The sequence below is a fragment of the Trichomycterus rosablanca genome, chromosome 5, assembly GCF_030014385.1.
Source record: "Trichomycterus rosablanca isolate fTriRos1 chromosome 5, fTriRos1.hap1, whole genome shotgun sequence".
In the NCBI taxonomy this organism is placed as follows: Eukaryota; Metazoa; Chordata; class Actinopteri; order Siluriformes; family Trichomycteridae; genus Trichomycterus; species Trichomycterus rosablanca.
In genome coordinates, this window is record NC_085992.1 from 19,144,077 (window position 1) to 19,165,160 (window position 21,084).

The 21,084-nt window shown below is 39.0% G+C and overlaps 47 non-coding genes and 1 pseudogene across 47 annotated transcripts; all 48 read left to right on the top strand.

The window, feature by feature from the left end:
• Window positions 1-129: 129 nt before the first annotated feature.
• On the top strand, window positions 130-248 carry LOC134315426 (5S ribosomal RNA). Its single transcript, XR_010012558.1, has one exon. It is a non-coding gene; the product is annotated as a 5S ribosomal RNA (ribosomal RNA).
• Window positions 249-547: 299 nt separating this feature from the next.
• On the top strand, window positions 548-666 carry LOC134315437 (5S ribosomal RNA). Its single transcript, XR_010012559.1, has one exon. It is a non-coding gene; the product is annotated as a 5S ribosomal RNA (ribosomal RNA).
• A 307-nt stretch (window positions 667-973) lies between these two features.
• Window positions 974-1,092, top strand: LOC134315448 (5S ribosomal RNA). Its single transcript, XR_010012560.1, has one exon. It is a non-coding gene; the product is annotated as a 5S ribosomal RNA (ribosomal RNA).
• Window positions 1,093-1,395: 303 nt separating this feature from the next.
• Window positions 1,396-1,514, top strand: LOC134315460 (5S ribosomal RNA). Its single transcript, XR_010012561.1, has one exon. It is a non-coding gene; the product is annotated as a 5S ribosomal RNA (ribosomal RNA).
• Window positions 1,515-1,801: 287 nt separating this feature from the next.
• On the top strand, window positions 1,802-1,920 carry LOC134315471 (5S ribosomal RNA). The gene has a single exon (XR_010012562.1). It is a non-coding gene; the product is annotated as a 5S ribosomal RNA (ribosomal RNA).
• A 291-nt stretch (window positions 1,921-2,211) lies between these two features.
• Window positions 2,212-2,330, top strand: LOC134315483 (5S ribosomal RNA). The gene has a single exon (XR_010012563.1). It is a non-coding gene; the product is annotated as a 5S ribosomal RNA (ribosomal RNA).
• Window positions 2,331-2,641: 311 nt separating this feature from the next.
• Window positions 2,642-2,760, top strand: LOC134315493 (5S ribosomal RNA). The gene has a single exon (XR_010012564.1). It is a non-coding gene; the product is annotated as a 5S ribosomal RNA (ribosomal RNA).
• A 311-nt stretch (window positions 2,761-3,071) lies between these two features.
• LOC134315501 (5S ribosomal RNA) lies at window positions 3,072-3,190 on the top strand. The gene has a single exon (XR_010012570.1). It is a non-coding gene; the product is annotated as a 5S ribosomal RNA (ribosomal RNA).
• Window positions 3,191-3,501: 311 nt separating this feature from the next.
• Window positions 3,502-3,620, top strand: LOC134315502 (5S ribosomal RNA). Its single transcript, XR_010012571.1, has one exon. It is a non-coding gene; the product is annotated as a 5S ribosomal RNA (ribosomal RNA).
• A 287-nt stretch (window positions 3,621-3,907) lies between these two features.
• On the top strand, window positions 3,908-4,026 carry LOC134315503 (5S ribosomal RNA). Its single transcript, XR_010012572.1, has one exon. It is a non-coding gene; the product is annotated as a 5S ribosomal RNA (ribosomal RNA).
• A 311-nt stretch (window positions 4,027-4,337) lies between these two features.
• On the top strand, window positions 4,338-4,456 carry LOC134315504 (5S ribosomal RNA). Its single transcript, XR_010012573.1, has one exon. It is a non-coding gene; the product is annotated as a 5S ribosomal RNA (ribosomal RNA).
• Window positions 4,457-4,739: 283 nt separating this feature from the next.
• On the top strand, window positions 4,740-4,858 carry LOC134315505 (5S ribosomal RNA). Its single transcript, XR_010012574.1, has one exon. It is a non-coding gene; the product is annotated as a 5S ribosomal RNA (ribosomal RNA).
• Window positions 4,859-5,145: 287 nt separating this feature from the next.
• Window positions 5,146-5,264, top strand: LOC134315506 (5S ribosomal RNA). The gene has a single exon (XR_010012575.1). It is a non-coding gene; the product is annotated as a 5S ribosomal RNA (ribosomal RNA).
• A 311-nt stretch (window positions 5,265-5,575) lies between these two features.
• On the top strand, window positions 5,576-5,694 carry LOC134315507 (5S ribosomal RNA). Its single transcript, XR_010012576.1, has one exon. It is a non-coding gene; the product is annotated as a 5S ribosomal RNA (ribosomal RNA).
• A 303-nt stretch (window positions 5,695-5,997) lies between these two features.
• LOC134315508 (5S ribosomal RNA) lies at window positions 5,998-6,116 on the top strand. The gene has a single exon (XR_010012577.1). It is a non-coding gene; the product is annotated as a 5S ribosomal RNA (ribosomal RNA).
• Window positions 6,117-6,411: 295 nt separating this feature from the next.
• On the top strand, window positions 6,412-6,530 carry LOC134315509 (5S ribosomal RNA). Its single transcript, XR_010012578.1, has one exon. It is a non-coding gene; the product is annotated as a 5S ribosomal RNA (ribosomal RNA).
• A 287-nt stretch (window positions 6,531-6,817) lies between these two features.
• Window positions 6,818-6,936, top strand: LOC134315510 (5S ribosomal RNA). Its single transcript, XR_010012579.1, has one exon. It is a non-coding gene; the product is annotated as a 5S ribosomal RNA (ribosomal RNA).
• A 319-nt stretch (window positions 6,937-7,255) lies between these two features.
• On the top strand, window positions 7,256-7,374 carry LOC134315512 (5S ribosomal RNA). The gene has a single exon (XR_010012581.1). It is a non-coding gene; the product is annotated as a 5S ribosomal RNA (ribosomal RNA).
• Window positions 7,375-7,657: 283 nt separating this feature from the next.
• Window positions 7,658-7,776, top strand: LOC134315513 (5S ribosomal RNA). Its single transcript, XR_010012582.1, has one exon. It is a non-coding gene; the product is annotated as a 5S ribosomal RNA (ribosomal RNA).
• A 323-nt stretch (window positions 7,777-8,099) lies between these two features.
• On the top strand, window positions 8,100-8,218 carry LOC134315514 (5S ribosomal RNA). Its single transcript, XR_010012583.1, has one exon. It is a non-coding gene; the product is annotated as a 5S ribosomal RNA (ribosomal RNA).
• A 291-nt stretch (window positions 8,219-8,509) lies between these two features.
• On the top strand, window positions 8,510-8,632 carry LOC134315430 (5S ribosomal RNA; annotated as a pseudogene).
• Window positions 8,633-9,027: 395 nt separating this feature from the next.
• Window positions 9,028-9,146, top strand: LOC134315515 (5S ribosomal RNA). The gene has a single exon (XR_010012584.1). It is a non-coding gene; the product is annotated as a 5S ribosomal RNA (ribosomal RNA).
• Window positions 9,147-9,453: 307 nt separating this feature from the next.
• On the top strand, window positions 9,454-9,572 carry LOC134315516 (5S ribosomal RNA). Its single transcript, XR_010012586.1, has one exon. It is a non-coding gene; the product is annotated as a 5S ribosomal RNA (ribosomal RNA).
• Window positions 9,573-9,871: 299 nt separating this feature from the next.
• LOC134315517 (5S ribosomal RNA) lies at window positions 9,872-9,990 on the top strand. Its single transcript, XR_010012587.1, has one exon. It is a non-coding gene; the product is annotated as a 5S ribosomal RNA (ribosomal RNA).
• A 427-nt stretch (window positions 9,991-10,417) lies between these two features.
• Window positions 10,418-10,536, top strand: LOC134315518 (5S ribosomal RNA). Its single transcript, XR_010012588.1, has one exon. It is a non-coding gene; the product is annotated as a 5S ribosomal RNA (ribosomal RNA).
• Window positions 10,537-10,843: 307 nt separating this feature from the next.
• LOC134315519 (5S ribosomal RNA) lies at window positions 10,844-10,962 on the top strand. The gene has a single exon (XR_010012589.1). It is a non-coding gene; the product is annotated as a 5S ribosomal RNA (ribosomal RNA).
• A 299-nt stretch (window positions 10,963-11,261) lies between these two features.
• Window positions 11,262-11,380, top strand: LOC134315520 (5S ribosomal RNA). The gene has a single exon (XR_010012590.1). It is a non-coding gene; the product is annotated as a 5S ribosomal RNA (ribosomal RNA).
• A 355-nt stretch (window positions 11,381-11,735) lies between these two features.
• On the top strand, window positions 11,736-11,854 carry LOC134315521 (5S ribosomal RNA). The gene has a single exon (XR_010012591.1). It is a non-coding gene; the product is annotated as a 5S ribosomal RNA (ribosomal RNA).
• Window positions 11,855-12,149: 295 nt separating this feature from the next.
• Window positions 12,150-12,268, top strand: LOC134315523 (5S ribosomal RNA). The gene has a single exon (XR_010012593.1). It is a non-coding gene; the product is annotated as a 5S ribosomal RNA (ribosomal RNA).
• A 283-nt stretch (window positions 12,269-12,551) lies between these two features.
• On the top strand, window positions 12,552-12,670 carry LOC134315524 (5S ribosomal RNA). The gene has a single exon (XR_010012594.1). It is a non-coding gene; the product is annotated as a 5S ribosomal RNA (ribosomal RNA).
• A 295-nt stretch (window positions 12,671-12,965) lies between these two features.
• On the top strand, window positions 12,966-13,084 carry LOC134315525 (5S ribosomal RNA). The gene has a single exon (XR_010012595.1). It is a non-coding gene; the product is annotated as a 5S ribosomal RNA (ribosomal RNA).
• Window positions 13,085-13,411: 327 nt separating this feature from the next.
• Window positions 13,412-13,530, top strand: LOC134315526 (5S ribosomal RNA). Its single transcript, XR_010012596.1, has one exon. It is a non-coding gene; the product is annotated as a 5S ribosomal RNA (ribosomal RNA).
• Window positions 13,531-13,933: 403 nt separating this feature from the next.
• On the top strand, window positions 13,934-14,052 carry LOC134315527 (5S ribosomal RNA). Its single transcript, XR_010012597.1, has one exon. It is a non-coding gene; the product is annotated as a 5S ribosomal RNA (ribosomal RNA).
• A 299-nt stretch (window positions 14,053-14,351) lies between these two features.
• On the top strand, window positions 14,352-14,470 carry LOC134315528 (5S ribosomal RNA). The gene has a single exon (XR_010012598.1). It is a non-coding gene; the product is annotated as a 5S ribosomal RNA (ribosomal RNA).
• A 291-nt stretch (window positions 14,471-14,761) lies between these two features.
• LOC134315529 (5S ribosomal RNA) lies at window positions 14,762-14,880 on the top strand. Its single transcript, XR_010012599.1, has one exon. It is a non-coding gene; the product is annotated as a 5S ribosomal RNA (ribosomal RNA).
• A 291-nt stretch (window positions 14,881-15,171) lies between these two features.
• On the top strand, window positions 15,172-15,290 carry LOC134315530 (5S ribosomal RNA). The gene has a single exon (XR_010012600.1). It is a non-coding gene; the product is annotated as a 5S ribosomal RNA (ribosomal RNA).
• A 299-nt stretch (window positions 15,291-15,589) lies between these two features.
• On the top strand, window positions 15,590-15,708 carry LOC134315531 (5S ribosomal RNA). The gene has a single exon (XR_010012601.1). It is a non-coding gene; the product is annotated as a 5S ribosomal RNA (ribosomal RNA).
• Window positions 15,709-16,103: 395 nt separating this feature from the next.
• Window positions 16,104-16,222, top strand: LOC134315532 (5S ribosomal RNA). Its single transcript, XR_010012602.1, has one exon. It is a non-coding gene; the product is annotated as a 5S ribosomal RNA (ribosomal RNA).
• A 303-nt stretch (window positions 16,223-16,525) lies between these two features.
• Window positions 16,526-16,644, top strand: LOC134315534 (5S ribosomal RNA). The gene has a single exon (XR_010012604.1). It is a non-coding gene; the product is annotated as a 5S ribosomal RNA (ribosomal RNA).
• Window positions 16,645-16,943: 299 nt separating this feature from the next.
• On the top strand, window positions 16,944-17,062 carry LOC134315535 (5S ribosomal RNA). Its single transcript, XR_010012605.1, has one exon. It is a non-coding gene; the product is annotated as a 5S ribosomal RNA (ribosomal RNA).
• Window positions 17,063-17,457: 395 nt separating this feature from the next.
• Window positions 17,458-17,576, top strand: LOC134315536 (5S ribosomal RNA). The gene has a single exon (XR_010012606.1). It is a non-coding gene; the product is annotated as a 5S ribosomal RNA (ribosomal RNA).
• Window positions 17,577-17,971: 395 nt separating this feature from the next.
• Window positions 17,972-18,090, top strand: LOC134315537 (5S ribosomal RNA). The gene has a single exon (XR_010012607.1). It is a non-coding gene; the product is annotated as a 5S ribosomal RNA (ribosomal RNA).
• A 315-nt stretch (window positions 18,091-18,405) lies between these two features.
• Window positions 18,406-18,524, top strand: LOC134315538 (5S ribosomal RNA). Its single transcript, XR_010012608.1, has one exon. It is a non-coding gene; the product is annotated as a 5S ribosomal RNA (ribosomal RNA).
• A 294-nt stretch (window positions 18,525-18,818) lies between these two features.
• On the top strand, window positions 18,819-18,937 carry LOC134315539 (5S ribosomal RNA). The gene has a single exon (XR_010012609.1). It is a non-coding gene; the product is annotated as a 5S ribosomal RNA (ribosomal RNA).
• Window positions 18,938-19,352: 415 nt separating this feature from the next.
• On the top strand, window positions 19,353-19,471 carry LOC134315540 (5S ribosomal RNA). Its single transcript, XR_010012610.1, has one exon. It is a non-coding gene; the product is annotated as a 5S ribosomal RNA (ribosomal RNA).
• A 375-nt stretch (window positions 19,472-19,846) lies between these two features.
• On the top strand, window positions 19,847-19,965 carry LOC134315541 (5S ribosomal RNA). The gene has a single exon (XR_010012611.1). It is a non-coding gene; the product is annotated as a 5S ribosomal RNA (ribosomal RNA).
• A 347-nt stretch (window positions 19,966-20,312) lies between these two features.
• LOC134315543 (5S ribosomal RNA) lies at window positions 20,313-20,431 on the top strand. The gene has a single exon (XR_010012612.1). It is a non-coding gene; the product is annotated as a 5S ribosomal RNA (ribosomal RNA).
• A 307-nt stretch (window positions 20,432-20,738) lies between these two features.
• Window positions 20,739-20,857, top strand: LOC134315544 (5S ribosomal RNA). The gene has a single exon (XR_010012613.1). It is a non-coding gene; the product is annotated as a 5S ribosomal RNA (ribosomal RNA).
• The last annotated feature ends 227 nt before the right edge of the window (window positions 20,858-21,084 follow it).

Consider the following 21,084-nt stretch of genomic DNA (forward strand, 5'->3'; position numbering starts at 1 on the left):
TCTATCTATCTATCTATCTATCTATCTATCTATAAAAGGCCTTCCAATGTAAATCCAGCCCAGATAGCTGGCTAGCACTCAGATAGCTGGCTGACTAGCTATAACAGGCCTTTAAATCCAGCTTCTTTCGCTTACGGCCAAACCACCTTGGGAACGCCTGATCTCGTCCGATCTCAGAAGCCAAGCAGGGTTGGGCTCAGTCAGTACCTAGATGGGAGACCGCCTGGGAATACTGAGTGCTGTAAGCTTTTTATTTTTTGGTTTCAGCCCCATTCATGAAGTGTCATTTAGCTGTTAGCTAGCATAATAAAGTATCTATCTATCTATCTATCTATCTATCTATCTATCTATCTATCTATCTATCTATCTATCTATCTATCTATCTATCTATCTATCTATCTATCTATCTATCTATCTATCTATCTATCTATCTATCTATCTATCTATCTATAAAAGGCCTTCCAATGTAATTCCAGCCCAGATAGCTGGCTAGCACTCAGATAGCTGGCTGACTAGCTATAACAGGCCTTTAAATCCAGCTTCTTTCGCTTACGGCCAAACCACCTTGGGAACGCCTGATCTCGTCCGATCTCAGAAGCCAAGCAGGGTTGGGCTCAGTCAGTACCTAGATGGGAGACCGCCTGGGAATACTGAGTGCTGTAAGCTTTTTATTTTTTGGTTTCAGCCCCATTCATGAAGTGTCATTTAGCTGTTAGCTAGCATAATAAAGTATCTATCTATCTATCTATCTATCTATCTATCTATCTATCTATCTATCTATCTATCTATCTATCTATCTATCTATCTATCTATCTATCTATCTATCTATCTATCTATCTATCTATCTATCTATCTATCTATCTATCTATCTATCTATAAAAGGCCTTCCAATGTAAATCCAGCCCAGATAGCTGGCTAGCACTCAGATAGCTGGCTGACTAGCTATAACAGGCCTTTAAATCCAGCTTCTTTCGCTTACGGCCAAACCACCTTGGGAACGCCTGATCTCGTCCGATCTCAGAAGCCAAGCAGGGTTGGGCTCAGTCAGTACCTAGATGGGAGACCGCCTGGGAATACTGAGTGCTGTAAGCTTTTTATTTTTTGGTTTCAGCCCCATTCATGAAGTGTCATTTAGCTGTTAGCTAGCATAATAAAGTATCTATCTATCTATCTATCTATCTATCTATCTATCTATCTATCTATCTATCTATCTATCTATCTATCTATCTATCTATCTATCTATCTATCTATCTATCTATCTATCTATCTATCTATCTATCTATCTATCTATCTATCTATAAAAGGCCTTCCAATGTAAATCCAGCCCAGATAGCTGGCTAGCACTCAGATAGCTGGCTGACTAGCTATAACAGGCCTTTAAATCCAGCTTCTTTCGCTTACGGCCAAACCACCTTGGGAACGCCTGATCTCGTCCGATCTCAGAAGCCAAGCAGGGTTGGGCTCAGTCAGTACCTAGATGGGAGACCGCCTGGGAATACTGAGTGCTGTAAGCTTTTTATTTTTTGGTTTCAGCCCCATTCATGAAGTGTCATTTAGCTGTTAGCTAGCATAATAAAGTATCTATCTATCTATCTATCTATCTATCTATCTATCTATCTATCTATCTATCTATCTATCTATCTATCTATCTATCTATCTATCTATCTATCTATCTATCTATCTATCTATCTATCTATCTATCTATAAAAGGCCTTCCAATGTAATTCCAGCCCAGATAGCTGGCTAGCACTCAGATAGCTGGCTGACTAGCTATAACAGGCCTTTAAATCCAGCTTCTTTCGCTTACGGCCAAACCACCTTGGGAACGCCTGATCTCGTCCGATCTCAGAAGCCAAGCAGGGTTGGGCTCAGTCAGTACCTAGATGGGAGACCGCCTGGGAATACTGAGTGCTGTAAGCTTTTTATTTTTTGGTTTCAGCCCCATTCATGAAGTGTCATTTAGCTGTTAGCTAGCATAATAAAGTATCTATCTATCTATCTATCTATCTATCTATCTATCTATCTATCTATCTATCTATCTATCTATCTATCTATCTATCTATCTATCTATCTATCTATCTATCTATCTATCTATCTATCTATCTATCTATCTATAAAAGGCCTTCCAATGTAAATCCAGCCCAGATAGCTGGCTAGCACTCAGATAGCTGGCTGACTAGCTATAACAGGCCTTTAAATCCAGCTTCTTTCGCTTACGGCCAAACCACCTTGGGAACGCCTGATCTCGTCCGATCTCAGAAGCCAAGCAGGGTTGGGCTCAGTCAGTACCTAGATGGGAGACCGCCTGGGAATACTGAGTGCTGTAAGCTTTTTATTTTTTGGTTTCAGCCCCATTCATGAAGTGTCATTTAGCTGTTAGCTAGCATAATAAAGTATCTATCTATCTATCTATCTATCTATCTATCTATCTATCTATCTATCTATCTATCTATCTATCTATCTATCTATCTATCTATCTATCTATCTATCTATCTATCTATCTATCTATCTATCTATCTATCTATCTATCTATCTATCTATCTATAAAAGGCCTTCCAATGTAAATCCAGCCCAGATAGCTGGCTAGCACTCAGATAGCTGGCTGACTAGCTATAACAGGCCTTTAAATCCAGCTTCTTTCGCTTACGGCCAAACCACCTTGGGAACGCCTGATCTCGTCCGATCTCAGAAGCCAAGCAGGGTTGGGCTCAGTCAGTACCTAGATGGGAGACCGCCTGGGAATACTGAGTGCTGTAAGCTTTTTATTTTTTGGTTTCAGCCCCATTCATGAAGTGTCATTTAGCTGTTAGCTAGCATAATAAAGTATCTATCTATCTATCTATCTATCTATCTATCTATCTATCTATCTATCTATCTATCTATCTATCTATCTATCTATCTATCTATCTATCTATCTATCTATCTATCTATCTATCTATCTATCTATCTATCTATCTATCTATCTATCTATCTATAAAAGGCCTTCCAATGTAAATCCAGCCCAGATAGCTGGCTAGCACTCAGATAGCTGGCTGACTAGCTATAACAGGCCTTTAAATCCAGCTTCTTTCGCTTACGGCCAAACCACCTTGGGAACGCCTGATCTCGTCCGATCTCAGAAGCCAAGCAGGGTTGGGCTCAGTCAGTACCTAGATGGGAGACCGCCTGGGAATACTGAGTGCTGTAAGCTTTTTATTTTTTGGTTTCAGCCCCATTCATGAAGTGTCATTTAGCTGTTAGCTAGCATAATAAAGTATCTATCTATCTATCTATCTATCTATCTATCTATCTATCTATCTATCTATCTATCTATCTATCTATCTATCTATCTATCTATCTATCTATCTATCTATCTATCTATCTATCTATCTATCTATCTATCTATCTATCTATCTATCTATCTATAAAAGGCCTTCCAATGTAAATCCAGCCCAGATAGCTGGCTAGCACTCAGATAGCTGGCTGACTAGCTATAACAGGCCTTTAAATCCAGCTTCTTTCGCTTACGGCCAAACCACCTTGGGAACGCCTGATCTCGTCCGATCTCAGAAGCCAAGCAGGGTTGGGCTCAGTCAGTACCTAGATGGGAGACCGCCTGGGAATACTGAGTGCTGTAAGCTTTTTATTTTTTGGTTTCAGCCCCATTCATGAAGTGTCATTTAGCTGTTAGCTAGCATAATAAAGTATCTATCTATCTATCTATCTATCTATCTATCTATCTATCTATCTATCTATCTATCTATCTATCTATCTATCTATCTATCTATCTATCTATCTATCTATCTATCTATCTATCTATCTATCTATCTATAAAAGGCCTTCCAATGTAAATCCAGCCCAGATAGCTGGCTAGCACTCAGATAGCTGGCTGACTAGCTATAACAGGCCTTTAAATCCAGCTTCTTTCGCTTACGGCCAAACCACCTTGGGAACGCCTGATCTCGTCCGATCTCAGAAGCCAAGCAGGGTTGGGCTCAGTCAGTACCTAGATGGGAGACCGCCTGGGAATACTGAGTGCTGTAAGCTTTTTATTTTTTGGTTTCAGCCCCATTCATGAAGTGTCATTTAGCTGTTAGCTAGCATAATAAAGTATCTATCTATCTATCTATCTATCTATCTATCTATCTATCTATCTATCTATCTATCTATCTATCTATCTATCTATCTATCTATCTATCTATCTATCTATCTATCTATCTATCTATCTATCTATCTATCTATCTATCTATCTATCTATCTATAAAAGGCCTTCCAATGTAAATCCAGCCCAGATAGCTGGCTAGCACTCAGATAGCTGGCTGACTAGCTATAACAGGCCTTTAAATCCAGCTTCTTTCGCTTACGGCCAAACCACCTTGGGAACGCCTGATCTCGTCCGATCTCAGAAGCCAAGCAGGGTTGGGCTCAGTCAGTACCTAGATGGGAGACCGCCTGGGAATACTGAGTGCTGTAAGCTTTTTATTTTTTGGTTTCAGCCCCATTCATGAAGTGTCATTTAGCTGTTAGCTAGCATAATAAAGTATCTATCTATCTATCTATCTATCTATCTATCTATCTATCTATCTATCTATCTATCTATCTATCTATCTATCTATCTATCTATCTATCTATCTATCTATCTATCTATCTATCTATCTATCTATAAAAGGCCTTCCAATGTAAATCCAGCCCAGATAGCTGGCTAGCACTCAGATAGCTGGCTGACTAGCTATAACAGGCCTTTAAATCCAGCTTCTTTCGCTTACGGCCAAACCACCTTGGGAACGCCTGATCTCGTCCGATCTCAGAAGCCAAGCAGGGTTGGGCTCAGTCAGTACCTAGATGGGAGACCGCCTGGGAATACTGAGTGCTGTAAGCTTTTTATTTTTTGGTTTCAGCCCCATTCATGAAGTGTCATTTAGCTGTTAGCTAGCATAATAAAGTATCTATCTATCTATCTATCTATCTATCTATCTATCTATCTATCTATCTATCTATCTATCTATCTATCTATCTATCTATCTATCTATCTATCTATCTATCTATCTATCTATCTATCTATCTATCTATAAAAGGCCTTCCAATGTAAATCCAGCCCAGATAGCTGGCTAGCACTCAGATAGCTGGCTGACTAGCTATAACAGGCCTTTAAATCCAGCTTCTTTCGCTTACGGCCAAACCACCTTGGGAACGCCTGATCTCGTCCGATCTCAGAAGCCAAGCAGGGTTGGGCTCAGTCAGTACCTAGATGGGAGACCGCCTGGGAATACTGAGTGCTGTAAGCTTTTTATTTTTTGGTTTCAGCCCCATTCATGAAGTGTCATTTAGCTGTTAGCTAGCATAATAAAGTATCTATCTATCTATCTATCTATCTATCTATCTATCTATCTATCTATCTATCTATCTATCTATCTATCTATCTATCTATCTATCTATCTATCTATCTATCTATCTATCTATCTATCTATCTATCTATCTATCTATCTATCTATCTATCTATAAAAGGCCTTCCAATGTAATTCCAGCCCAGATAGCTGGCTAGCACTCAGATAGCTGGCTGACTAGCTATAACAGGCCTTTAAATCCAGCTTCTTTCGCTTACGGCCAAACCACCTTGGGAACGCCTGATCTCGTCCGATCTCAGAAGCCAAGCAGGGTTGGGCTCAGTCAGTACCTAGATGGGAGACCGCCTGGGAATACTGAGTGCTGTAAGCTTTTTATTTTTTGGTTTCAGCCCCATTCATGAAGTGTCATTTAGCTGTTAGCTAGCATAATAAAGTATCTATCTATCTATCTATCTATCTATCTATCTATCTATCTATCTATCTATCTATCTATCTATCTATCTATCTATCTATCTATCTATCTATCTATCTATCTATCTATCTATCTATCTATCTATCTATCTATCTATCTATCTATAAAAGGCCTTCCAATGTAAATCCAGCCCAGATAGCTGGCTAGCACTCAGATAGCTGGCTGACTAGCTATAACAGGCCTTTAAATCCAGCTTCTTTCGCTTACGGCCAAACCACCTTGGGAACGCCTGATCTCGTCCGATCTCAGAAGCCAAGCAGGGTTGGGCTCAGTCAGTACCTAGATGGGAGACCGCCTGGGAATACTGAGTGCTGTAAGCTTTTTATTTTTTGGTTTCAGCCCCATTCATGAAGTGTCATTTAGCTGTTAGCTAGCATAATAAAGTATCTATCTATCTATCTATCTATCTATCTATCTATCTATCTATCTATCTATCTATCTATCTATCTATCTATCTATCTATCTATCTATCTATCTATCTATCTATCTATCTATCTATCTATCTATCTATCTATCTATAAAAGGCCTTCCAATGTAAATCCAGCCCAGATAGCTGGCTAGCACTCAGATAGCTGGCTGACTAGCTATAACAGGCCTTTAAATCCAGCTTCTTTCGCTTACGGCCAAACCACCTTGGGAACGCCTGATCTCGTCCGATCTCAGAAGCCAAGCAGGGTTGGGCTCAGTCAGTACCTAGATGGGAGACCGCCTGGGAATACTGAGTGCTGTAAGCTTTTTATTTTTTGGTTTCAGCCCCATTCATGAAGTGTCATTTAGCTGTTAGCTAGCATAATAAAGTATCTATCTATCTATCTATCTATCTATCTATCTATCTATCTATCTATCTATCTATCTATCTATCTATCTATCTATCTATCTATCTATCTATCTATCTATCTATCTATCTATCTATCTATCTATCTATAAAAGGCCTTCCAATGTAAATCCAGCCCAGATAGCTGGCTAGCACTCAGATAGCTGGCTGACTAGCTATAACAGGCCTTTAAATCCAGCTTCTTTCGCTTACGGCCAAACCACCTTGGGAACGCCTGATCTCGTCCGATCTCAGAAGCCAAGCAGGGTTGGGCTCAGTCAGTACCTAGATGGGAGACCGCCTGGGAATACTGAGTGCTGTAAGCTTTTTATTTTTTGGTTTCAGCCCCATTCATGAAGTGTCATTTAGCTGTTAGCTAGCATAATAAAGTATCTATCTATCTATCTATCTATCTATCTATCTATCTATCTATCTATCTATCTATCTATCTATCTATCTATCTATCTATCTATCTATCTATCTATCTATCTATCTATCTATCTATCTATCTATCTATCTATCTATCTATCTATCTATCTATCTATCTATAAAAGGCCTTCCAATGTAAATCCAGCCCAGATAGCTGGCTAGCACTCAGATAGCTGGCTGACTAGCTATAACAGGCCTTTAAATCCAGCTTCTTTCGCTTACGGCCAAACCACCTTGGGAACGCCTGATCTCGTCCGATCTCAGAAGCCAAGCAGGGTTGGGCTCAGTCAGTACCTAGATGGGAGACCGCCTGGGAATACTGAGTGCTGTAAGCTTTTTATTTTTTGGTTTCAGCCCCATTCATGAAGTGTCATTTAGCTGTTAGCTAGCATAATAAAGTATCTATCTATCTATCTATCTATCTATCTATCTATCTATCTATCTATCTATCTATCTATCTATCTATCTATCTATCTATCTATCTATCTATCTATCTATCTATCTATCTATCTATCTATCTATAAAAGGCCTTCCAATGTAATTCCAGCCCAGATAGCTGGCTAGCACTCAGATAGCTGGCTGACTAGCTATAACAGGCCTTTAAATCCAGCTTCTTTCGCTTACGGCCAAACCACCTTGGGAACGCCTGATCTCGTCCGATCTCAGAAGCCAAGCAGGGTTGGGCTCAGTCAGTACCTAGATGGGAGACCGCCTGGGAATACTGAGTGCTGTAAGCTTTTTATTTTTTGGTTTCAGCCCCATTCATGAAGTGTCATTTAGCTGTTAGCTAGCATAATAAAGTATCTATCTATCTATCTATCTATCTATCTATCTATCTATCTATCTATCTATCTATCTATCTATCTATCTATCTATCTATCTATCTATCTATCTATCTATCTATCTATCTATCTATCTATCTATCTATCTATCTATCTATCTATCTATCTATCTATCTATCTATAAAAGGCCTTCCAATGTAAATCCAGCCCAGATAGCTGGCTAGCACTCAGATAGCTGGCTGACTAGCTATAACAGGCCTTTAAATCCAGCTTCTTTCGCTTACGGCCAAACCACCTTGGGAACGCCTGATCTCGTCCGATCTCAGAAGCCAAGCAGGGTTGGGCTCAGTCAGTACCTAGATGGGAGACCGCCTGGGAATACTGAGTGCTGTAAGCTTTTTATTTTTTGGTTTCAGCCCCATTCATGAAGTGTCATTTAGCTGTTAGCTAGCATAATAAAGTATCTATCTATCTATCTATCTATCTATCTATCTATCTATCTATCTATCTATCTATCTATCTATCTATCTATCTATCTATCTATCTATCTATCTATCTATCTATCTATCTATCTATCTATCTATCTATCTATAAAAGGCCTTCCAATGTAAATCCAGCCCAGATAGCTGGCTAGCACTCAGATAGCTGGCTGACTAGCTATAACAGGCCTTTAAATCCAGCTTCTTTCGCTTACGGCCAAACCACCTTGGGAACGCCTGATCTCGTCCGATCTCAGAAGCCAAGCAGGGTTGGGCTCAGTCAGTACCTAGATGGGAGACCGCCTGGGAATACATACTGAGTGCTGTAAGCTTTTTATTTTTTGGTTTCAGCCCCATTCATGAAGTGTCATTTAGCTGTTAGCTAGCATAATAAAGTATCTATCTATCTATCTATCTATCTATCTATCTATCTATCTATCTATCTATCTATCTATCTATCTATCTATCTATCTATCTATCTAACTAACTATCTATCTATCTATCTATCTATCTATCTATCTATCTATCTATCTATCTATCTATCTATCTATCTATCTATCTATCTATCTATCTATCTATCTATCTATCTATCTATCTATCTATCTATCTATCTATCTATCTATCTATCTATAAAAGGCCTTCCAATGTAAATCCAGCCCAGATAGCTGGCTAGCACTCAGATAGCTGGCTGACTAGCTATAACAGGCCTTTAAATCCAGCTTCTTTCGCTTACGGCCAAACCACCTTGGGAACGCCTGATCTCGTCCGATCTCAGAAGCCAAGCAGGGTTGGGCTCAGTCAGTACCTAGATGGGAGACCGCCTGGGAATACTGAGTGCTGTAAGCTTTTTATTTTTTGGTTTCAGCCCCATTCATGAAGTGTCATTTAGCTGTTAGCTAGCATAATAAAGTATCTATCTATCTATCTATCTATCTATCTATCTATCTATCTATCTATCTATCTATCTATCTATCTATCTATCTATCTATCTATCTATCTATCTATCTATCTATCTATCTATCTATCTATCTATCTATCTATCTATCTATCTATCTATAAAAGGCCTTCCAATGTAAATCCAGCCCAGATAGCTGGCTAGCACTCAGATAGCTGGCTGACTAGCTATAACAGGCCTTTAAATCCAGCTTCTTTCGCTTACGGCCAAACCACCTTGGGAACGCCTGATCTCGTCCGATCTCAGAAGCCAAGCAGGGTTGGGCTCAGTCAGTACCTAGATGGGAGACCGCCTGGGAATACTGAGTGCTGTAAGCTTTTTATTTTTTGGTTTCAGCCCCATTCATGAAGTGTCATTTAGCTGTTAGCTAGCATAATAAAGTATCTATCTATCTATCTATCTATCTATCTATCTATCTATCTATCTATCTATCTATCTATCTATCTATCTATCTATCTATCTATCTATCTATCTATCTATCTATCTATCTATCTATCTATCTATCTATCTATCTATCTATAAAAGGCCTTCCAATGTAAATCCAGCCCAGATAGCTGGCTAGCACTCAGATAGCTGGCTGACTAGCTATAACAGGCCTTTAAATCCAGCTTCTTTCGCTTACGGCCAAACCACCTTGGGAACGCCTGATCTCGTCCGATCTCAGAAGCCAAGCAGGGTTGGGCTCAGTCAGTACCTAGATGGGAGACCGCCTGGGAATACTGAGTGCTGTAAGCTTTTTATTTTTTGGTTTCAGCCCCATTCATGAAGTGTCATTTAGCTGTTAGCTAGCATAATAAAGTATCTATCTATCTATCTATCTATCTATCTATCTATCTATCTATCTATCTATCTATCTATCTATCTATCTATCTATCTATCTATCTATCTATCTATCTATCTATCTAACTAACTATCTATCTATCTATCTATCTATCTATCTATCTATCTATCTATCTATCTATCTATCTATCTATCTATCTATCTATCTATCTATCTATCTATCTATCTATCTATCTATCTATCTATCTATCTATCTATCTATCTATCTATCTATCTATCTATCTATAAAAGGCCTTCCAATGTAAATCCAGCCCAGATAGCTGGCTAGCACTCAGATAGCTGGCTGACTAGCTATAACAGGCCTTTAAATCCAGCTTCTTTCGCTTACGGCCAAACCACCTTGGGAACGCCTGATCTCGTCCGATCTCAGAAGCCAAGCAGGGTTGGGCTCAGTCAGTACCTAGATGGGAGACCGCCTGGGAATACTGAGTGCTGTAAGCTTTTTATTTTTTGGTTTCAGCCCCATTCATGAAGTGTCATTTAGCTGTTAGCTAGCATAATAAAGTATCTATCTATCTATCTATCTATCTATCTATCTATCTATCTATCTATCTATCTATCTATCTATCTATCTATCTATCTATCTATCTATCTATCTATCTATCTATCTATCTATCTATCTATCTATCTATCTATCTATCTATCTATCTATAAAAGGCCTTCCAATGTAAATCCAGCCCAGATAGCTGGCTAGCACTCAGATAGCTGGCTGACTAGCTATAACAGGCCTTTAAATCCAGCTTCTTTCGCTTACGGCCAAACCACCTTGGGAACGCCTGATCTCGTCCGATCTCAGAAGCCAAGCAGGGTTGGGCTCAGTCAGTACCTAGATGGGAGACCGCCTGGGAATACTGAGTGCTGTAAGCTTTTTATTTTTTGGTTTCAGCCCCATTCATGAAGTGTCATTTAGCTGTTAGCTAGCATAATAAAGTATCTATCTATCTATCTATCTATCTATCTATCTATCTATCTATCTATCTATCTATCTATCTATCTATCTATCTATCTATCTATCTATCTATCTATCTATCTATCTATCTATCTATCTATCTATCTATCTATCTATCTATAAAAGGCCTTCCAATGTAAATCCAGCCCAGATAGCTGGCTAGCACTCAGATAGCTGGCTGACTAGCTATAACAGGCCTTTAAATCCAGCTTCTTTCGCTTACGGCCAAACCACCTTGGGAACGCCTGATCTCGTCCGATCTCAGAAGCCAAGCAGGGTTGGGCTCAGTCAGTACCTAGATGGGAGACCGCCTGGGAATACTGAGTGCTGTAAGCTTTTTATTTTTTGGTTTCAGCCCCATTCATGAAGTGTCATTTAGCTGTTAGCTAGCATAATAAAGTATCTATCTATCTATCTATCTATCTATCTATCTATCTATCTATCTATCTATCTATCTATCTATCTATCTATCTAACTAACTATCTATCTATCTATCTATCTATCTATCTATCTATCTATCTATCTATCTATCTATCTATCTATCTATCTATCTATCTATCTATCTATCTATCTATCTATCTATCTATCTATCTATAAAAGGCCTTCCAATGTAAATCCAGCCCAGATAGCTGGCTAGCACTCAGATAGCTGGCTGACTAGCTATAACAGGCCTTTAAATCCAGCTTCTTTCGCTTACGGCCAAACCACCTTGGGAACGCCTGATCTCGTCCGATCTCAGAAGCCAAGCAGGGTTGGGCTCAGTCAGTACCTAGATGGGAGACCGCCTGGGAATACTGAGTGCTGTAAGCTTTTTATTTTTTGGTTTCAGCCCCATTCATGAAGTGTCATTTAGCTGTTAGCTAGCATAATAAAGTATCTATCTATCTATCTATCTATCTATCTATCTATCTATCTATCTATCTATCTATCTATCTATCTATCTATCTATCTATCTATCTATCTATCTATCTATCTATCTATCTATCTATCTATCTATCTATCTATCTATAAAAGGCCTTCCAATGTAAATCCAGCCCAGATAGCTGGCTAGCACTCAGATAGCTGGCTGACTAGCTATAACAGGCCTTTAAATCCAGCTTCTTTCGCTTACGGCCAAACCACCTTGGGAACGCCTGATCTCGTCCGATCTCAGAAGCCAAGCAGGGTTGGGCTCAGTCAGTACCTAGATGGGAGACCGCCTGGGAATACTGAGTGCTGTAAGCTTTTTATTTTTTGGTTTCAGCCCCATTCATGAAGTGTCATTTAGCTGTTAGCTAGCATAATAAAGTATCTATCTATCTATCTATCTATCTATCTATCTATCTATCTATCTATCTATCTATCTATCTATCTATCTATCTATCTATCTATCTATCTATCTATCTATCTATCTATCTATCTATCTATCTATAAAAGGCCTTCCAATGTAAATCCAGCCCAGATAGCTGGCTAGCACTCAGATAGCTGGCTGACTAGCTATAACAGGCCTTTAAATCCAGCTTCTTTCGCTTACGGCCAAACCACCTTGGGAACGCCTGATCTCGTCCGATCTCAGAAGCCAAGCAGGGTTGGGCTCAGTCAGTACCTAGATGGGAGACCGCCTGGGAATACTGAGTGCTGTAAGCTTTTTATTTTTTGGTTTCAGCCCCATTCATGAAGTGTCATTTAGCTGTTAGCTAGCATAATAAAGTATCTATCTATCTATCTATCTATCTATCTATCTATCTATCTATCTATCTATCTATCTATCTATCTATCTATCTATCTATCTATCTATCTATCTATCTATCTATCTATCTATCTATCTATCTATCTATCTATCTATAAAAGGCCTTCCAATGTAAATCCAGCCCAGATAGCTGGCTAGCACTCAGATAGCTGGCTGACTAGCTATAACAGGCCTTTAAATCCAGCTTCTTTCGCTTACGGCCAAACCACCTTGGGAACGCCTGATCTCGTCCGATCTCAGAAGCCAAGCAGGGTTGGGCTCAGTCAGTACCTAGATGGGAGACCGCCTGGGAATACTGAGTGCTGTAAGCTTTTTATTTTTTGGTTTCAGCCCCATTCATGAAGTGTCATTTAGCTGTTAGCTAGCATAATAAAGTATCTATCTATCTATCTATCTATCTATCTATCTATCTATCTATCTATCTATCTATCTATCTATCTATCTATCTATCTATCTATCTATCTATCTATCTATCTATCTATCTATCTATCTATCTATCTATCTATCTATCTATCTATCTATCTATCTATCTATCTATCTATAAAAGGCCTTCCAATGTAAATCCAGCCCAGATAGCTGGCTAGCACTCAGATAGCTGGCTGACTAGCTATAACAGGCCTTTAAATCCAGCTTCTTTCGCTTACGGCCAAACCACCTTGGGAACGCCTGATCTCGTCCGATCTCAGAAGCCAAGCAGGGTTGGGCTCAGTCAGTACCTAGATGGGAGACCGCCTGGGAATACTGAGTGCTGTAAGCTTTTTATTTTTTGGTTTCAGCCCCATTCATGAAGTGTCATTTAGCTGTTAGCTAGCATAATAAAGTATCTATCTATCTATCTATCTATCTATCTATCTATCTATCTATCTATCTATCTATCTATCTATCTATCTATCTATCTATCTATCTATCTATCTATCTATCTATCTAACTAACTATCTATCTATCTATCTATCTATCTATCTATCTATCTATCTATCTATCTATCTATCTATCTATCTATCTATCTATCTATCTATCTATCTATCTATCTATCTATCTATCTATCTATCTATCTATCTATCTATAAAAGGCCTTCCAATGTAAATCCAGCCCAGATAGCTGGCTAGCACTCAGATAGCTGGCTGACTAGCTATAACAGGCCTTTAAATCCAGCTTCTTTCGCTTACGGCCAAACCACCTTGGGAACGCCTGATCTCGTCCGATCTCAGAAGCCAAGCAGGGTTGGGCTCAGTCAGTACCTAGATGGGAGACCGCCTGGGAATACTGAGTGCTGTAAGCTTTTTATTTTTTGGTTTCAGCCCCATTCATGAAGTGTCATTTAGCTGTTAGCTAGCATAATAAAGTATCTATCTATCTATCTATCTATCTATCTATCTATCTATCTATCTATCTATCTATCTATCTATCTATCTATCTATCTATCTATCTATCTATCTATCTATCTATCTATCTATCTATCTATCTATCTATCTATCTATCTATAAAAGGCCTTCCAATGTAAATCCAGCCCAGATAGCTGGCTAGCACTCAGATAGCTGGCTGACTAGCTATAACAGGCCTTTAAATCCAGCTTCTTTCGCTTACGGCCAAACCACCTTGGGAACGCCTGATCTCGTCCGATCTCAGAAGCCAAGCAGGGTTGGGCTCAGTCAGTACCTAGATGGGAGACCGCCTGGGAATACTGAGTGCTGTAAGCTTTTTATTTTTTGGTTTCAGCCCCATTCATGAAGTGTCATTTAGCTGTTAGCTAGCATAATAAAGTATCTATCTATCTATCTATCTATCTATCTATCTATCTATCTATCTATCTATCTATCTATCTATCTATCTATCTATCTATCTATCTATCTATCTATCTATCTATCTATCTATCTATCTATCTATCTATCTATAAAAGGCCTTCCAATGTAAATCCAGCCCAGATAGCTGGCTAGCACTCAGATAGCTGGCTGACTAGCTATAACAGGCCTTTAAATCCAGCTTCTTTCGCTTACGGCCAAACCACCTTGGGAACGCCTGATCTCGTCCGATCTCAGAAGCCAAGCAGGGTTGGGCTCAGTCAGTACCTAGATGGGAGACCGCCTGGGAATACTGAGTGCTGTAAGCTTTTTATTTTTTGGTTTCAGCCCCATTCATGAAGTGTCATTTAGCTGTTAGCTAGCATAATAAAGTATCTATCTATCTATCTATCTATCTATCTATCTATCTATCTATCTATCTATCTATCTATCTATCTATCTATCTATCTATCTATCTATCTATCTATCTATCTATCTATCTATCTATCTATCTATCTATCTATAAAAGGCCTTCCAATGTAAATCCAGCCCAGATAGCTGGCTAGCACTCAGATAGCTGGCTGACTAGCTATAACAGGCCTTTAAATCCAGCTTCTTTCGCTTACGGCCAAACCACCTTGGGAACGCCTGATCTCGTCCGATCTCAGAAGCCAAGCAGGGTTGGGCTCAGTCAGTACCTAGATGGGAGACCGCCTGGGAATACTGAGTGCTGTAAGCTTTTTATTTTTTGGTTTCAGCCCCATTCATGAAGTGTCATTTAGCTGTTAGCTAGCATAATAAAGTATCTATCTATCTATCTATCTATCTATCTATCTATCTATCTATCTATCTATCTATCTATCTATCTATCTATCTATCTATCTATCTATCTATCTATCTATCTATCTATCTATCTATCTATCTATCTATCTATCTATCTATAAAAGGCCTTCCAATGTAAATCCAGCCCAGATAGCTGGCTAGCACTCAGATAGCTGGCTGACTAGCTATAACAGGCCTTTAAATCCAGCTTCTTTCGCTTACGGCCAAACCACCTTGGGAACGCCTGATCTCGTCCGATCTCAGAAGCCAAGCAGGGTTGGGCTCAGTCAGTACCTAGATGGGAGACCGCCTGGGAATACTGAGTGCTGTAAGCTTTTTATTTTTTGGTTTCAGCCCCATTCATGAAGTGTCATTTAGCTGTTAGCTAGCATAATAAAGTATCTATCTATCTATCTATCTATCTATCTATCTATCTATCTATCTATCTATCTATCTATCTATCTATCTATCTATCTATCTATCTATCTATCTAACTATCTATCTATCTATCTATCTATCTATCTATCTATCTATCTATCTATCTATCTATCTATCTATCTATCTATCTATCTATCTATCTATCTATCTATCTATCTATCTATCTATCTATCTATCTATCTATCTATCTATCTATAAAAGGCCTTCCAATGTAAATCCAGCCCAGATAGCTGGCTAGCACTCAGATAGCTGGCTGACTAGCTATAACAGGCCTTTAAATCCAGCTTCTTTCGCTTACGGCCAAACCACCTTGGGAACGCCTGATCTCGTCCGATCTCAGAAGCCAAGCAGGGTTGGGCTCAGTCAGTACCTAGATGGGAGACCGCCTGGGAATACTGAGTGCTGTAAGCTTTTTATTTTTTGGTTTCAGCCCCATTCATGAAGTGTCATTTAGCTGTTAGCTAGCATAATAAAGTATCTATCTATCTATCTATCTATCTATCTATCTATCTATCTATCTATCTATCTATCTATCTATCTATCTATCTATCTATCTATCTATCTATCTATCTATCTATCTATCTATCTATCTATCTATCTATCTATCTATCTATCTATAAAAGGCCTTCCAATGTAAATCCAGCCCAGATAGCTGGCTAGCACTCAGATAGCTGGCTGACTAGCTATAACAGGCCTTTAAATCCAGCTTCTTTCGCTTACGGCCAAACCACCTTGGGAACGCCTGATCTCGTCCGATCTCAGAAGCCAAGCAGGGTTGGGCTCAGTCAGTACCTAGATGGGAGACCGCCTGGGAATACTGAGTGCTGTAAGCTTTTTATTTTTTGGTTTCAGCCCCATTCATGAAGTGTCATTTAGCTGTTAGCTAGCATAATAAAGTATCTATCTATCTATCTATCTATCTATCTATCTATCTATCTATCTATCTATCTATCTATCTATCTATCTATCTATCTATCTATCTATCTATCTATCTATCTATCTATCTATCTATCTATCTATCTATCTATCTATCTATAAAAGGCCTTCCAATGTAAATCCAGCCCAGATAGCTGGCTAGCACTCAGATAGCTGGCTGACTAGCTATAACAGGCCTTTAAATCCAGCTTCTTTCGCTTACGGCCAAACCACCTTGGGAACGCCTGATCTCGTCCGATCTCAGAAGCCAAGCAGGGTTGGGCTCAGTCAGTACCTAGATGGGAGACCGCCTGGGAATACTGAGTGCTGTAAGCTTTTTATTTTTTGGTTTCAGCCCCATTCATGAAGTGTCATTTAGCTGTTAGCTAGCATAATAAAGTATCTATCTATCTATCTATCTATCTATCTATCTATCTATCTATCTATCTATCTATCTATCTATCTATCTATCTATCTATCTATCTATCTATCTAACTAACTATCTATCTATCTATCTATCTATCTATCTATCTATCTATCTATCTATCTATCTATCTATCTATCTATCTATCTATCTATCTATCTATCTATCTATCTATCTATCTATCTATCTATCTATCTATCTATCTATCTATAAAAGGCCTTCCAATGTAAATCCAGCCCAGATAGCTGGCTAGCACTCAGATAGCTGGCTGACTAGCTATAACAGGCCTTTAAATCCAGCTTCTTTCGCTTACGGCCAAACCACCTTGGGAACGCCTGATCTCGTCCGATCTCAGAAGCCAAGCAGGGTTGGGCTCAGTCAGTACCTAGATGGGAGACCGCCTGGGAATACTGAGTGCTGTAAGCTTTTTATTTTTTGGTTTCAGCCCCATTCATGAAGTGTCATTTAGCTGTTAGCTAGCATAATAAAGTATCTATCTATCTATCTATCTATCTATCTATCTATCTATCTATCTATCTATCTATCTATCTATCTATCTATCTATCTATCTAACTAACTATCTATCTATCTATCTATCTATCTATCTATCTATCTATCTATCTATCTATCTATCTATCTATCTATCTATCTATCTATCTATCTATCTATCTATCTATCTATCTATCTATCTATCTATCTATCTATCTATCTATCTATCTATCTATAAAAGGCCTTCCAATGTAAATCCAGCCCAGATAGCTGGCTAGCACTCAGATAGCTGGCTGACTAGCTATAACAGGCCTTTAAATCCAGCTTCTTTCGCTTACGGCCAAACCACCTTGGGAACGCCTGATCTCGTCCGATCTCAGAAGCCAAGCAGGGTTGGGCTCAGTCAGTACCTAGATGGGAGACCGCCTGGGAATACTGAGTGCTGTAAGCTTTTTATTTTTTGGTTTCAGCCCCATTCATGAAGTGTCATTTAGCTGTTAGCTAGCATAATAAAGTATCTATCTATCTATCTATCTATCTATCTATCTATCTATCTATCTATCTATCTATCTATCTATCTATCTATCTATCTATCTATCTATCTATCTATCTATCTATCTATCTATCTATCTATCTATCTATCTATCTATCTATCTATCTATCTATCTATAAAAGGCCTTCCAATGTAAATCCAGCCCAGATAGCTGGCTAGCACTCAGATAGCTGGCTGACTAGCTATAACAGGCCTTTAAATCCAGCTTCTTTCGCTTACGGCCAAACCACCTTGGGAACGCCTGATCTCGTCCGATCTCAGAAGCCAAGCAGGGTTGGGCTCAGTCAGTACCTAGATGGGAGACCGCCTGGGAATACTGAGTGCTGTAAGCTTTTTTTTTTTTGTTTCAGCCCCATTCATGAAGTGTCATTTAGCTGTTAGCTAGCATAATAAAGTATCTATCTATCTATCTATCTATCTATCTATCTATCTATCTATCTATCTATCTATCTATCTATCTATCTATCTATCTATCTATCTATCTATCTATCTATCTATCTATCTATCTATCTATCTATCTATCTATCTATAAAAGGCCTTCCAATGTAAATCCAGCCCAGATAGCTGGCTAGCACTCAGATAGCTGGCTGACTAGCTATAACAGGCCTTTAAATCCAGTTTCTTTCGCTTACGGCCAAACCACCTTGGGAACGCCTGATCTCGTCCGATCTCAGAAGCCAAGCAGGGTTGGGCTCAGTCAGTACCTAGATGGGAGACCGCCTGGGAATACTGAGTGCTGTAAGCTTTTTATTTTTTGGTTTCAGCCCCATTCATGAAGTGTCATTTAGCTGTTAGCTAGCATAATAAAGTATCTATCTATCTATCTATCTATCTATCTATCTATCTATCTATCTATCTATCTATCTATCTATCTATCTATCTATCTATCTATCTATCTATCTATCTATCTATCTATCTAACTAACTATCTATCTATCTATCTATCTATCTATCTATCTATCTATCTATCTATCTATCTATCTATCTATCTATCTATCTATCTATCTATCTATCTATCTATCTATCTATCTATCTATCTATCTATCTATCTATCTATCTATCTATAAAAGGCCTTCCAATGTAAATCCAGCCCAGATAGCTGGCTAGCACTCAGATAGCTGGCTGACTAGCTATAACAGGCCTTTAAATCCAGCTTCTTTCGCTTACGGCCAAACCACCTTGGGAACGCCTGATCTCGTCCGATCTCAGAAGCCAAGCAGGGTTGGGCTCAGTCAGTACCTAGATGGGAGACCGCCTGGGAATACTGAGTGCTGTAAGCTTTTTATTTTTTGGTTTCAGCCCCATTCATGAAGTGTCATTTAGCTGTTAGCTAGCATAATAAAGTATCTATCTATCTATCTATCTATCTATCTATCTATCTATCTATCTATCTATCTATCTATCTATCTATCTATCTATCTAACTAACTATCTATCTATCTATCTATCTATCTATCTATCTATCTATCTATCTATCTATCTATCTATCTATCTATCTATCTATCTATCTATCTATCTATCTATCTATCTATCTATCTATCTATCTATCTATCTATCTATAAAAGGCCTTCCAATGTAAATCCAGCCCAGATAGCTGGCTAGCACTCAGATAGCTGGCTGACTAGCTATAACAGGCCTTTAAATCCAGCTTCTTTCGCTTACGGCCAAACCACCTTGGGAACGCCTGATCTCGTCCGATCTCAGAAGCCAAGCAGGGTTGGGCTCAGTCAGTACCTAGATGGGAGACCGCCTGGGAATACTGAGTGCTGTAAGCTTTTTATTTTTTGGTTTCAGCCCCATTCATGAAGTGTCATTTAGCTGTTAGCTAGCATAATAAAGTATCTATCTATCTATCTATCTATCTATCTATCTATCTATCTATCTATCTATCTATCTATCTATCTATCTATCTATCTATCTATCTATCTATCTATCTATCTATCTATCTATCTATCTATCTATCTATCTATCTATCTATCTATCTATCTATCTATCTATCTATCTATCTATCTATCTATCTATCTATAAAAGGCCTTCCAATGTAATTCCAGCCCAGATAGCTGGCTAGCACTCAGATAGCTGGCTGACTAGCTATAACAGGCCTTTAAATCCAGCTTCTTTCGCTTACGGCCAAACCACCTTGGGAACGCCTGATCTCGTCCGATCTCAGAAGCCAAGCAGGGTTGGGCTCAGTCAGTACCTAGATGGGAGACCGCCTGGGAATACTGAGTGCTGTAAGCTTTTTATTTTTTGGTTTCAGCCCCATTCATGAAGTGTCATTTAGCTGTTAGCTAGCATAATAAAGTATCTATCTATCTATCTATCTATCTATCTATCTATCTATCTATCTATCTATCTATCTATCTATCTATCTATCTATCTATCTATCTATCTATCTATCTATCTATCTATCTATCTATCTATCTATCTATCTATCTATCTATCTATCTATAAAAGGCCTTCCAATGTAAATCCAGCCCAGATAGCTGGCTAGCACTCAGATAGCTGGCTGACCAGCTATAACAGGCCTTTAAATCCAGCTTCTTTCGCTTACGGCCAAACCACCTTGGGAACGCCTGATCTCGTCCGATCTCAGAAGCCAAGCAGGGTTGGGCTCAGTCAGTACCTAGATGGGAGACCGCCTGGGAATACTGAGTGCTGTAAGCTTTTTATTTTTTGGTTTCAGCCCCATTCATGAAGTGTCATTTAGCTGTTAGCTAGCATAATAAAGTATCTATCTATCTATCTATCTATCTATCTATCTATCTATCTATCTATCTATCTATCTATCTATCTATCTATCTATCTATCTATCTATCTATCTATCTAACTAACTATCTATCTATCTATCTATCTATCTATCTATCTATCTATCTATCTATCTATCTATCTAT